The sequence below is a fragment of the Lichenostomus cassidix genome, chromosome 4, assembly GCF_008360975.1.
Source record: "Lichenostomus cassidix isolate B80296 chromosome 4, HeHo_3.0, whole genome shotgun sequence".
NCBI lineage: Eukaryota > Metazoa > Chordata > Aves > Passeriformes > Meliphagidae > Lichenostomus > Lichenostomus cassidix.
This window is the reverse complement of record NC_139484.1, coordinates 29002785-29015288: the sequence shown is the minus strand read 5'-3', so window position 1 is coordinate 29015288 and position 12504 is coordinate 29002785.

Here is a 12504-nt window from a genome sequence, read left to right as displayed (position 1 = left end):
TGTAGATATTCAACAGTGTTTCTATGCATTAACCATTATCTTTCTGCATTGCTCTTTATACAGTCCATACCTTTAACTTCTGCGGAAGAAAAAGCAAGTGTCCCCCAGAACAAATTGCCTGATCCACCTCAAACTCTCAGAATAACCTCAGCCAACTTACAGTCTTTACATGAAACTCAGTTGACATATGAGAAACAATATCCTGGGATCACCTAATTAAAGACTTTTTAATAAAGCAATCAACTCTTACTCAGCATAGGAGGTTCCATTAGGATGTCTCATCAAAGGAATGTGTACTGAGGTGTTAACTTCCTTCACCCTGCCCTTTGCCTTGCTCCATTTTGTCCAAATGCTAACACACCATCCAGAAGATCCATCTGGTTTTGCTGGGATATTATTTCAAACCTTCCTTCAGCAGACAACGACTCCCAGCTGGTTTCCTCAGCCTGTACTTTAGCATGCTGTGACTTCTGGTAACAAAGTTATCAATGGCACTATGAAACAGGAACACTTTCCACATGCTACAGAAGGAATGCCATGGCTCTCTTCCTCCAGCTCAATCCTTGCCCGTTCAGGTGGCAGCTCTGTGTCCTCTTCTTTAACCCGTTCCCTACCACTTGAGAGTCTGCCTACAAATTTCTATCCCCCTCAGGTTATTTCAGACTCCTGCACAGCTCAGTGGCACTGAAGCCCTGCTAGATTGAATCTCTACACTTCACTTCCTTTGAAGAGGAATTACCTTGTAAAAGAGAAATATCATCTAACCTGGTACAATTCACCTCTAAAAAACTCCTGTTGCTTTTAATTTTTGCATTCTCCACTTGCCTTTCTATCTTTGTTCTCTATTGTTCCAAATCTCTGCATACTACTGAGGTGACACTAACGAGCTGCCCAGATTATTTTTCCTTTACTGCAACAGAGGGTGTTACAGGCATTATCCCCCAACCATAAAGTGCTGCCTTGGAGTTCATAGGTTATTAAAAATCCTTACTACCAGACTTGCAATTTCCTCTGCCATATCTTGGACTATTATGAGATGGACATTATCCAGCAACTCTTCAATTGCAGACACACTCATTTGCGCTTCCACAGTTACTCCTGAATACCTTTGTTCCCACAGTCTGCCTTACAAAATATAGTCTCATTATCAAACAAATGCAAAGTATTCTTTAGTTTGAGATAATACTTGGACTAGTTTTATCTTCATCCTCTCCTTATTTGACTGAGGAGAAGAGATTTTTTTGGACCCTGCTTCTAATCAGGTGAAATATATTAAGCTTGAAAATGGTCTTGTCTCCAGTTACAGACCTCAACAAAAGGTTCAGATAAGACATCGATGGCATTGATGAGTTATGTGACAGGAAGGTCCTATTACTTAAAATGCTTGAATTTGAAGCATTGGAATTGCACTGGCTAATATGCCAGTTATCATCAAAAAAACCCTACTTGGTCCAAAAGAGAGAGGAAAACCATTTCAACACAGATTTCAGCTTTCAGCGTATTTGTCATTTTGAGTATCTACGTTGCAAACACTGCCCAGAAACTGTTTCAATTACTACCTTACCCTATGTGCCACAGTATCCCCAGAAGAGCTCCATCCAAATAGAACAGCCGTGTCGGGACCTGATGTGCCTAGGCCAAACCGGTTGTTTCTGCAGAGCACTCACTCATCTTCCAGATCACCCAGAGCACACCCTACACTTCCTGCCCACCCATCATCCAGCAGACAAAACAAGTGCTCATAGCAAATGTAGAAAAAATAGAGGGAGTTTGTATTCGTTAAATCCCCCAAAGCCCTCTTCCAAGCCCTCTGGCTTCAATGTATACAGAAGATCTTCCCATCTCTGTCTCAAGCTCCCTCCATCTTCACCATGCCAAAACCCCAGACCAAGCCTCATTTAAGCTATATACAAGGAGCAATTTCAATCCACTTAATATGTGTAGTCAAATAGCTCACTGTTCAATATATTCCAGAGTTTGGGAATGTTTACGGAGCTGCCACAAAACTTTCAGTGCATGCAGAGCTCTGCTTTGAACTGCCAAAGAAACTGGAGGTTCTTGCCATAAAATTGAGGTCCAGTGTGTCACAGAGCACACATTGTTTTGTCTAATTTGAACCTGGAACAATTTCTATGGTTTTTTTCAGAACTGGTGAGTAACCATTGAGCAACTAAATTCATATTTCCATGTCTGCTTGAAACAGATTTTCACAGTGGGTTTGGCCTTCTAAGAACCTTCTACCCCACAATGTCATCTCCTCTTGTAATATCTACATAGTAGATTTCATTAAAGAACAACTGAAATGAAGGATGCTTTTTTCCCCTCACATCACACCTCCAAGAGAACTTTTACTTTTAGCTTCTGTAGGGATATTATTAAACACTGAGGGAGCAAGTTGATTGGGTTGTATCCCAATAAAACCTCTGCATCATATTGGCCAAAATGGTGTATTTTTAGCCAGTGTCCATAATGTTTTACTTTCCAATTAAACAGCATGCCTGTGAACTATATACCCATGAGAGATGCCTCATCTGACAGTGGCCTGATGGTCCTCCCAGTGCCTCATGCTGAAGTAGAGCTGGCAGCACATCTTTGCTTAGGGATGCCCTGATACAACACATGCAGGGATGCTCCTGGGCTTCTGAGGGCTTTAACAACACAGGGACATGAGAAATGCTCTCAGAGGCCAGACCAGTCATCCACCCAGTGCTGTTATCTACCTGTGACAATGGTTTATTGTAAACAAGTGTGCACAAATGAAGAAATATATCTGGCAGAGTTTATTCAATTCCTGTTATGGCAATCACAGCAACAGAGGACTCAATTTGGATTGGTAATGTACACATTTATATTGTGTTCTGTACAATCCTAATGACCAAACAAAATAAACTTGGTCAGTTTAATCTCTTGAGCTATCCTCAAAGAGTCTTTCTGATTGCAAACAATGGGCAGGCAGCACCTCTTCAGTAGGAAAAAGAGAGAGAGAGAAACATTAACATAAAAACCTCATGGGTTAAATTGACTTATGAGAATGTATTGATCCTGGCCAGCACATTTTAATGAGCAGAGCCAAGAAAATGGTTTTAAGTGGGCATGGAGGGAGTCTCCCATTTTGTCAGCCACCTCTGAAAGAGTGGAAAACCCACTAGAATAAACTCTGTGGAAAGGAAAAGGGAGGTCCCTACACACCTCTGAAAATCTTCTGGGGCTGCACAACACAGCTGTGGCCAGCCTGAGGTCCTTCTGAGGAATAATGCCCTGAAGACTTCTCCTCCTGCACTGCACCCCATCTTCCCTTACCAACAGCTCTCTTGGATGTGCATGCAGGACTGCAGTACAGCCAGAGGTACAGCCCCAGCTCTGCACTGGTAACTTCCAGAGAAAACAGCCAGTTTCCTTAGAGGTAGGTGTTTGGCTGAAAATTAAATCCTTTTCCAAAAAGCAGGTATAATGAAGAATACTTGACCAGACCTTCTTCCAGTTTCCTGGAAGAAAAGTCTCTACTGGCCTGTGGTTTCTCTCCTGCTGCCCCTGGACTCACACAGTGTCAGTAACTTGTGACTTGGTGAGTGCTGCCTTTCACACTGCTTTCTAGATTTGGTCTTGTCAGCAGAGAGGAAAAGAGAGATGGAAAGGGACAGAGCACTCAAGGAAGGCAGAATCCTTAAGACACAACCAATAATGAACTCAGACAGACAAGTTAGAAGTGAAATACTGTAAAACAATATTGTCAGATGTTCTCAGAAATGGCCTGCAGTGGAGAACTGGCCAGTCACACAGAGCTGGCTCTCCCCAGTCCCAGCTATTAAACTGTTATGAAGCTAAAGTTGCATGAAATATTTTCCTGACTTCACTTTTCCATGGAGGTAATAACTATCCACACCACAAGGGTGTTTCACAACTGCAGAATGGGAAGAGGAGAGATACACAAGACACTCTGTATTAAAATGTGATCCATGCTATGAAAAACAAATGAGAATCCTGGATCTGACCTAACTATGAAGCAATTTCAAGTGATAGTAAGACACTAATGATGAATTTGTTAAATCTGGAGTACATGTGGAACTCATCTGAAGCACACAGCTGAAAAAGAAACACACTAATTTTAAAAGGGATGCAACAGGACATTTTGTCCATAGCAACTAGCTGAAGACAGTCTAGCCTGCAATTATACCTTTGTAGACATAATTCTGGTAAATTTTTTAATGTACATTAATATTTGTTGTTTACACAATAGTTCAGCAAGGCAATATTCTCCTCCCCAGTTTAGAGACACCAAAAGTCACATGGCACAGTAGAGCAAGGGGTCTATCACTAATACATGGTATATTAGGCTTTTAGCTCACAAGAAAACCAAAAATAAACATTTGGTTTCAAAAACATCACAATTATTTTGCGTTGCTCATGGATTTCTAATATCAGCATGTTCACAAAATAGCTAGAGCAAATCCTTACTGCAACCATGTTGTCAGTATGTCCATAGCAGGACTAAATAAGTTAATCTTTTGAAATCTTTTCCAGAGTGACATTTCTATGATTTCATCCCATGAAATATGTGCTGTCTTTTTTTGAATCCAGCTCCAATATGCCCATACTTTCCTTCCTAGATTCTGTCTAATCTCTTCTTGAAAGACCCCAGTAACAGCAATTCGGCTACTTCCCAACAAAGTTTGTTCCAAAATCTAAGCCTTCTGGATATGTCCATAGAGTATCTCTGTTTTCCATCTACTGTGTGGTTTATATTTATGTTGTTTCTTTGTAGCTCTTAGCAATTCTCATTACTGACGTGTATGGACAACACTTTGCAATAACTTATCCTATTCTTATACACTGATTTCTGCTTATATACTGATTTCTGCTTATTCACTGAATATGGAACTTGGGTCTCTAAGCTGGATTTCTTTTTTTTTTTTCTCCAGTGCTAGGAGCTTACAAGCCAGGTGTAGAGATGCTGAGCACTGAAGGGCTGATGCATCTGGGTGTAAGTAGCCCTATCCAATGAGGTTCATCTACATATAAGTCTGTTTCAGAAGAGAATGCAGCTTGAAATGAAAATAAGAATAGTTCTATGACAAGCCACGCTTAGAGAAACTTTTAGTGGCTAAAATAGCACATCACTTTACAGTTAGCTTTTAGAGAGGGAAAGCTAGATGCACCCTCCTCATCATCAATAGTATAATTTAACGTCAGGCTGCTTGCTGACATTAATTTTTCTAACAGGTTTTGAACTTGCATAACTCAGGAACATTTGCCCACTTAGGAGAGACTTCATTTCCACTGTACAGCAAAAAGTTGAAAGAGGTGAATATTGCCATATATCATACAGAATGACAAAAGTCAAAGTATCTTCTATTCCTTATTTTTTTGCTCCGACTCCAAAGCATCACTTCTTTTTTATCCATAGCCTAATACAGAAATTAGAAGTTCAGGTAACAGTTAAGATGTACTTTTATGTCAAACACTGGTAATTTATCAGTAACAGGGGAGGGACTGAAATTTATCAAGGAGACAGTGACTCCAAAGTACTGTGACAATGAAAAGGGAGAATTCTAAATTTTCAAGGACTTTTTGGATTACTCCATGGAGAAATCAGGAAGTAGGATGCACATGTTATACTGCAACCTTTCACAACAAAACAGCCTAAAGGCAATGAGAAGATTTTCATACTGCTGAGGGTAAGTGGTCTGTGAATCCTACTGTAAAATATTCAGTGTCAGGAAAATTACCTTGATCTTTGCCCTCTGCATGATTCATATTCTTTCAAGTTAACACTGAAAACAAAACATATGAAAATGCAAGCATGGTGGGTGTCTAGCTCTAAACACAGGACTGTCTGGTCAAAAACAGATGTAATTTTCACTCCCTTCATTTACTTTTGTCTTCCTGCATGCAATGTTACCACTGAGAATTAAATCCTCGCCACGCTTCTGGATAGGTTTTCAGGCTAAATTCAGTTTATTGAGTATTCAAATGAACATGCAATGAACATGGGACCCACCCTAAAACTCTCACGAAAAACTATCTTTTAATCTTCACAGAATCAACTAGGTTGGAAAAGACCTTTGAGATTATCGAGACCATCCTATGACCTAACACCACCTTGTCTCAATTATTTAACTTTCAGAACTGAAAACTTAACCAGAAGGAAGATTTGTATTGACTTCACAAACTAGGATGCATTTGAACTTTTTTTTAACATAACATCTTCAAAGACTTCCTGTGCCTCTAGTACAACCATGTAGGCAAAAATTTCCCAGTCAAAAGATATTTGATAAGCACATATACTGTAAATAACTGCACATTTATAAAGAACATCACAGAAGACAAGCACTATGCTGCTTCAACACCCTATAAAAGTCACTCTCTTTTGGAAACATTAACACTTCCTTCCAAGAAAAGAAGAGTCCAAACCAAATTGTAACTCCAGTCCATATGCTGATAAAGTTTCACAACAAGCTGGTTTGTGTTGATGAGGAAAGGCCAAGGGAAGGCAAACAATAAGTCTGGCCTTCTCTACACCAAGTCTCTTTTATGTTCATTTGGCATTGTAAAAAGAGCATTTTCTGATGTGCAATTTATATTTTCAACCATACAAACACTTTTACCTTGCCAAATGAGTAAAAAGAAGGCCTGGTAAATGAAAACCAGCCCAGCATTGGTATATGAAGCATTAGTGTCTCCTCTCTTCTCACTCAATAGGGTAAGTTTACAATAATGTATATTTTCTCAACAAGAAGCCACATACATGCTTGCCATTAAAGAATTATGTTTCCATTATTATGTCATATATAGGAATAGGACTCAACATGCCAAATGCGAACTCCAACTTTGCATCTTCAGTTACAGCAAATGTGTGTTATGAAACAGGCCTAGGCTCGGTATTACCCCTGAATCTCTGTTATACGTACGTTAGAACTGCAATCCTGGTCCTGAGAGTCATCACTCTAAAATACTTCACAGCATAAAGTCCCTGCAGCTACCAAAAGCAGTCTGCATGCACCAAAGACCCCACCTACAGCACGTGAAGATGCTCAGGTTTTTTTAAATTTCACAAGCATTTTCTTAGTCTTCCTAAGTCTGCGAGATCTGTAAACTCCTTATTGGAGCTCAGAAAATACACAGTGCCAGGGGTCAGGACACCTACCCAGCAAAATGCACTGTCCTCCCCAGTGGCAGGAGGGTCACGGCACAGAGACCAGGACAGCTCCATCCACATCAGGGCTGCTCACAGCGCTGCCTTCTGCCCCACAGACACAGCCACAGCGAGGTGGACAGCCTTTGCACATGTCTAATAAGTCAACATTACTATGGGAAAAATTCACCCAATGCCAAGTGCTCCAGCATAACCACATAACACTTCATTTGTGAGCTAAAAACTCAACAGGGATTTAAATGAATTAGATCCTTGTGCACACGAGAAAGTTAACCCTTGCTGAATAAACCTTTTTTATTCGTGTATCAGAATTAGAAAAAAATATTACATAAAAAATAGTTTAATTTGAATGCAAATTAAATGGCTGACATACCGTGTCTTCAAATATTCCTGTTTTGTAATTGCTTCTTCTTTTTTCTTGTTGTTTATGAGTGCAATGTTCCACCAGGGTCTTCTTTTTCCTATGTGCAACAAAACCAAAGATATCTTCTAAAAACAGATGAAATAAATCAGAACACTCAAAGTCAAGGCTCTCACTCTGGTTTGACTTAAAACAGAAAAAACACGTTACAAAGTACACCAAAAGTTTGCCAAGTCTCTTTAGTGACCCAGAAACTGATTATGATGTACTGAATTTTGCAAGTTACTAAATCTGCCCACATATACAACACCAAAACAAATTTTGGGACTCTCACCAACAGGATTTTCCGTTCAAAATTAGACAGATGCAGTAGCATAGTGACACCCAAGGAAATCCCTTGCTGGTTAATTGGATGAAACCAGCAGGCACAGAATTCCCTGAAGATATCAGCAGATGCACCTTGAGTGGAATATTTCTATCAGCCGTGCTTCAGAGTCATCCATGGTCACCCCTGGCCCTCAAAAAGCCTCCATGAGACGGAAGGGCTAAAGTCAAATCTTTGTCCCACTCTTTGTGCCAGCCTCCTACTGCCTGTGCACTCCTGTCAGTGTGTCAGAGTAACAGCACCATTCCAGGCTCCCTTAGGGACAGGAACAGGGCAGGACAAAGACAAAACTTTGCATTCAGAGGTATTGCTCCTTTTTCATTAGCATAAGGACCTGACCCAAAGCCATCACAAGCTGGCTGCTGTCTGTCCATTTGGTCCCCTGGGCTTTTGACCAGCACAAGTTGCAGTTTCGTTTAAAGCTGAGCACAGTTCTTTTCACACACAAATACAATGACAAAAGATCACCATGGCTGTGCCTATCAAAGCCAAGGTGTCGTAAATGCAAGAAGTGACTGAATTAGTGCACAGAAGGACAAGGCTGGAAAATTAAATTATATTTGCTACAGAAAATCTGTCTTTGTTTTCCAAGCTGTTCTTGCTTTCATACTCAAGTGTTTTGTGTTTCCCTCATCAGTAAGCACCACTGCTTGGGAACGGCTGTGTCCTTGGGTGGACACATGATTCATGGTGTTGTTGCTGCAAGTCCTGGGTGTCTTCCTGGAAGATTTCTGTCTTAATGTGGCTTTTTGCTTAAAGAAATGTACTTTTAAGTCAAACCGGGTTTACAAATATCTCACCAACTCAAGTGAAGTCCAAGTGGGTGAAAGGCAGTTTTATTTTCCTGCTACAAATTTTCCAATCTCACCTATTTTTATGTTACCAAGGGAAACCTCCATGATTTACTAACTACAAGCCCTTTAACAAACATGAATTCAAACAAGCACTTGTAGAGAACTAAAACAAATGCTTCACTCTGAAAGGTATGTTTTCCTTTTAAACACTTCTTCCGTTAGAATAGAAACATAAATTCAACCGCTTTTCACTTTTTTTTTAACAAAAAGTTACTCCCCTCACCTCCCATCCCAGATGGCTAGATGTTGACTCAGTGCAAAGAACTTGGGAGGCTAAGCAAACACGAGCCTAGTTTGACAATTCATTATAACTTGGCTAATGCTCCTCTGTCACCAATAATCAAGGCTCTGCTAACACTTTCATTTCTTTCTTTTTTTTTTTTTTCCGAATACACTGCACTCTGCTCAGCTGAATCACCAGGATTTCTTTTCTGTCAAGAGGGCCCTTTCTTTTAACGCTCCTTAAGGGAAAAGTATTTACTTCTTCAATGAAGCCCTTGAAGTGGTTTGCGTCTTGCAGGTGAATTAGCAGAAATGTTGGTTTGCATGAGACTTTCAGGCATAGCTTTCTCTCTGCTACCCCCTTTTTCCAATGCAGCACTGTGCAGGGCAACAGTGCCCAGCTGCAGCACTTAATCCTGTATTGTCTGCCCTGCCCCAGTACTATTTGATTGAAAATCCAAATATGAGGCTTGATTTAACAGAAGTCCTGAGTCTGTCCCTTAAGAAGTTCCTTAAACCTAGTGGAAAACCTCCATATTTTCCATATTTGCAAAGGCTTTCAAATCTGATTCCTGCCTCCCTCATGAGAAAGACAAACCCCCCCCCCCCCCGCCAACGCAATGAGGTTAAGGCAGAAATGTCACTAAAGCACAACCACTTAAGTGAAACCTTTTCCCACGCCTTTCCTTGCTGCCACCAAACGAAGGCACAGCCCTGTAGAGGACCCTCTGTAACATGAGGCTGTACTGAGCAGGAGGTGACAGCACTGGAGCAGAGTCCATGGGATGGGTGGTCACCTCCTGGAGACCAGTGCCACTGGCAGGCCCGTGGCTGGCAGCAGGCTGAGGACCACACTCTGTGGGACTGTCAGCAGAACAATGCGGTGTGGTCCCACATGCCACAGCACGCTCCTACCTGCTGGGATGAGCGTGGGGCCAGCCAGTTCATCTCCCACCACAGATCAACAGAGAAAAGACCTACCTGCGGAAGCAAGGCTAGCATGCCTGCCCCAGTTCTAATGCTGCAGAGAGGAGGGGCCCAGCTTTCAATGGCAGGAGCATCTCAAAGCACTTGCAGAGCCAAACAGTCAGTGAGCCAGAAGACGTGGAAGGAGCCAGCGGAGAGTGCAGCATCCAAATCAGCAAATCCCTTAAGCATGTGTTTAAGAGCTTTACTAAATCAGCATCACAGGCCGTCCTCACCAATCCTGCAATACCAGCCATGAAGGGACTGGGAGGCAGCTCAAACCCCTGCAAAAGCATATGATGGCAAGCAAAGAGAGCATGGGGATATGGGTAGAGTCTGCAGCCCTTTGTAGCAGAGATGATCTGCATCCAAAGGGATGCTCCTTGGAGCAGTTAACTGCTCTGGGCAGTTACATTGAGTTATTACCATACAACATCTTTCCTCTCTTTTTTCTTTTGCCATGTTGTTGTCAGTTTTTTTTCTCTAATGATGTTTATTTCAAGTTCTCATCTCCAGTGGAAAAGCCTTATCCTACATATGTTCTGCAGATTATTGGACTCACCTCCCCCTCCAAGTGTTTCGACAACAATCACTTGTTTTCTGTGCAGAGAGAGGGATTACAGCCCTGTGGCATCTTTCTGCATTCTTTAAAATCTTCTCTCCTCTCTGGGGAAGAATCTGTTTCTGATGTTAATGTGGTGCTACGTGTTTTTAAAGTGTTCTGATCCTGCCTGCTGTCACCACAACATGGTGATGAATTAAGAGTTTAATTTCAGTTTAATTTGCACATGCAGATTAAGAAACATAGAGGAAAGGGCATGGAAGGACAAGAGCAACTCTAATATCTCTGCCTCGCTCATGTGCATTTCTGGTGACTGTAAACTGTTTCATCCTAGTGTTGATGAAGAAAAAGTAAGAAACTTGAAGATTTAATAGATTCAATATTATTTTTACTCAGATATTACGGAAGGTGAGAATTTAAGAAAAACTCCTTGGCAACAGAGTTAACACAAACACTTCTCATTTGCTTTAAGTTTCTCTTCTTCTTTCTTAGTACTGCAAGAAAGCAGTAACGTGATGAATTTGAAGTATGCCCTTAACCCCTTAACTGAGCTGGGGAGGGTTGGATAAACAATTATTCCAGCACCAGAATTACTCATTCCAGTGAGATGGATGGAAACAGAGATGCAGGCTCTCCAGTGAAGACATGAACCCTCAAAGCACTCAGGAGGAGACAGTCTCATCCCTACTGAAGGTATGATGGTCTTCAGCCTGACCAGCCATGGGGAGCTGTTCAGGATGCAGGACATCCAGCCAGGTCATGCTCACCCTTGCCATATGGACACCTGGTCTTACCAACCCTTGCAAAGGAACTGAGTCTCTGTGGGGACTCTGCACCTCTCAGGCACCCCATTTCTCAGACCCTTAGAGGAAAGGGATGAGGTCAGAAAATGTTATAAGGAAAAATTTTGGAGTACAGACCACTCAGGCTGTTTAAATTGATTGAAGTGATTAAAAATGGAATGCCCACATTTTGACTGTAACATATAGAAATTGTGCTAGGCATCAGGACCTTTTCAAAGAGTGCTAATTTATAGATGCTTTTTTAAGGAGGACAAGTGAGTATATCACTTTTTCTTTAAAGTGCAGCTGCAACAGCAAACCACACACACTGTAGATTTTATAACCTTGCTAATTTTCCCTAAGTCTTGGGAGATATTGGTGGTAAGTATAAAGGTATTTTGTTTCAATCTAAGAAGAAAAGGAAAACTGAAAACAAAAGAATTTGTTTTCAGAGTACAGTTAACAGCTAAACTGAAGAGATATTGACTCTGATCCGGACAGAACAGCCGGTGATGCCAGGAAGACTAGCATATACCACTTAACTCAACTAAAGAAATTGGGGGTTATTTTTATTCCTGTTGATGTTAATGAGAAAACTGGGCATCCTAAGCATGCAGGAACAAAATGACAACTTAAAGGAAATACTGTATGAATCAGTAACCCAACTGGCTGTGTGCAGAAAAATTGGAGCCAGGAGAACAGAGACCCTAGGAGCATTGCACTGGACAAGACACTTGCATGGAGAGTAATCAACTTCCAGCTCTTCAACACATTTTCCTACTTCCACATTCCTGTTTCTAAAATAGACAGCTATAATGCAGTTCACTGGGGTGCAAGAGGCTCAGATAAGTAAGGAGGAGCATTTAAGAGCTGAGACTGAAACCTTCATCGACTGTTAGCATCATCATCCAAAGCTCTGACCAACCATTTTATTGTATGCCAGCTCTTAAAGCTTTGATTGTTGTTTTTGTCTCATATGAGAAGGAAACCATGTTTTTTATGGCATCATGTCAGAATAGCTCAACAATGGGGTGCCAGCCTACCTTGAGTTCCGTTTCAACAATTTTGGGGAAAAGCTTTGGATCTGAGCTGGAAAGGACAGAGCTTTGACTGCAGGTTTGCCTAACTGCCTATGCTGAAGGGGTGGAACAACTTTCTCAGTGACTAAAACATTTTTGGGGACATAAAATGAAGATCTTTTGTCCAAACTCTAGCCACA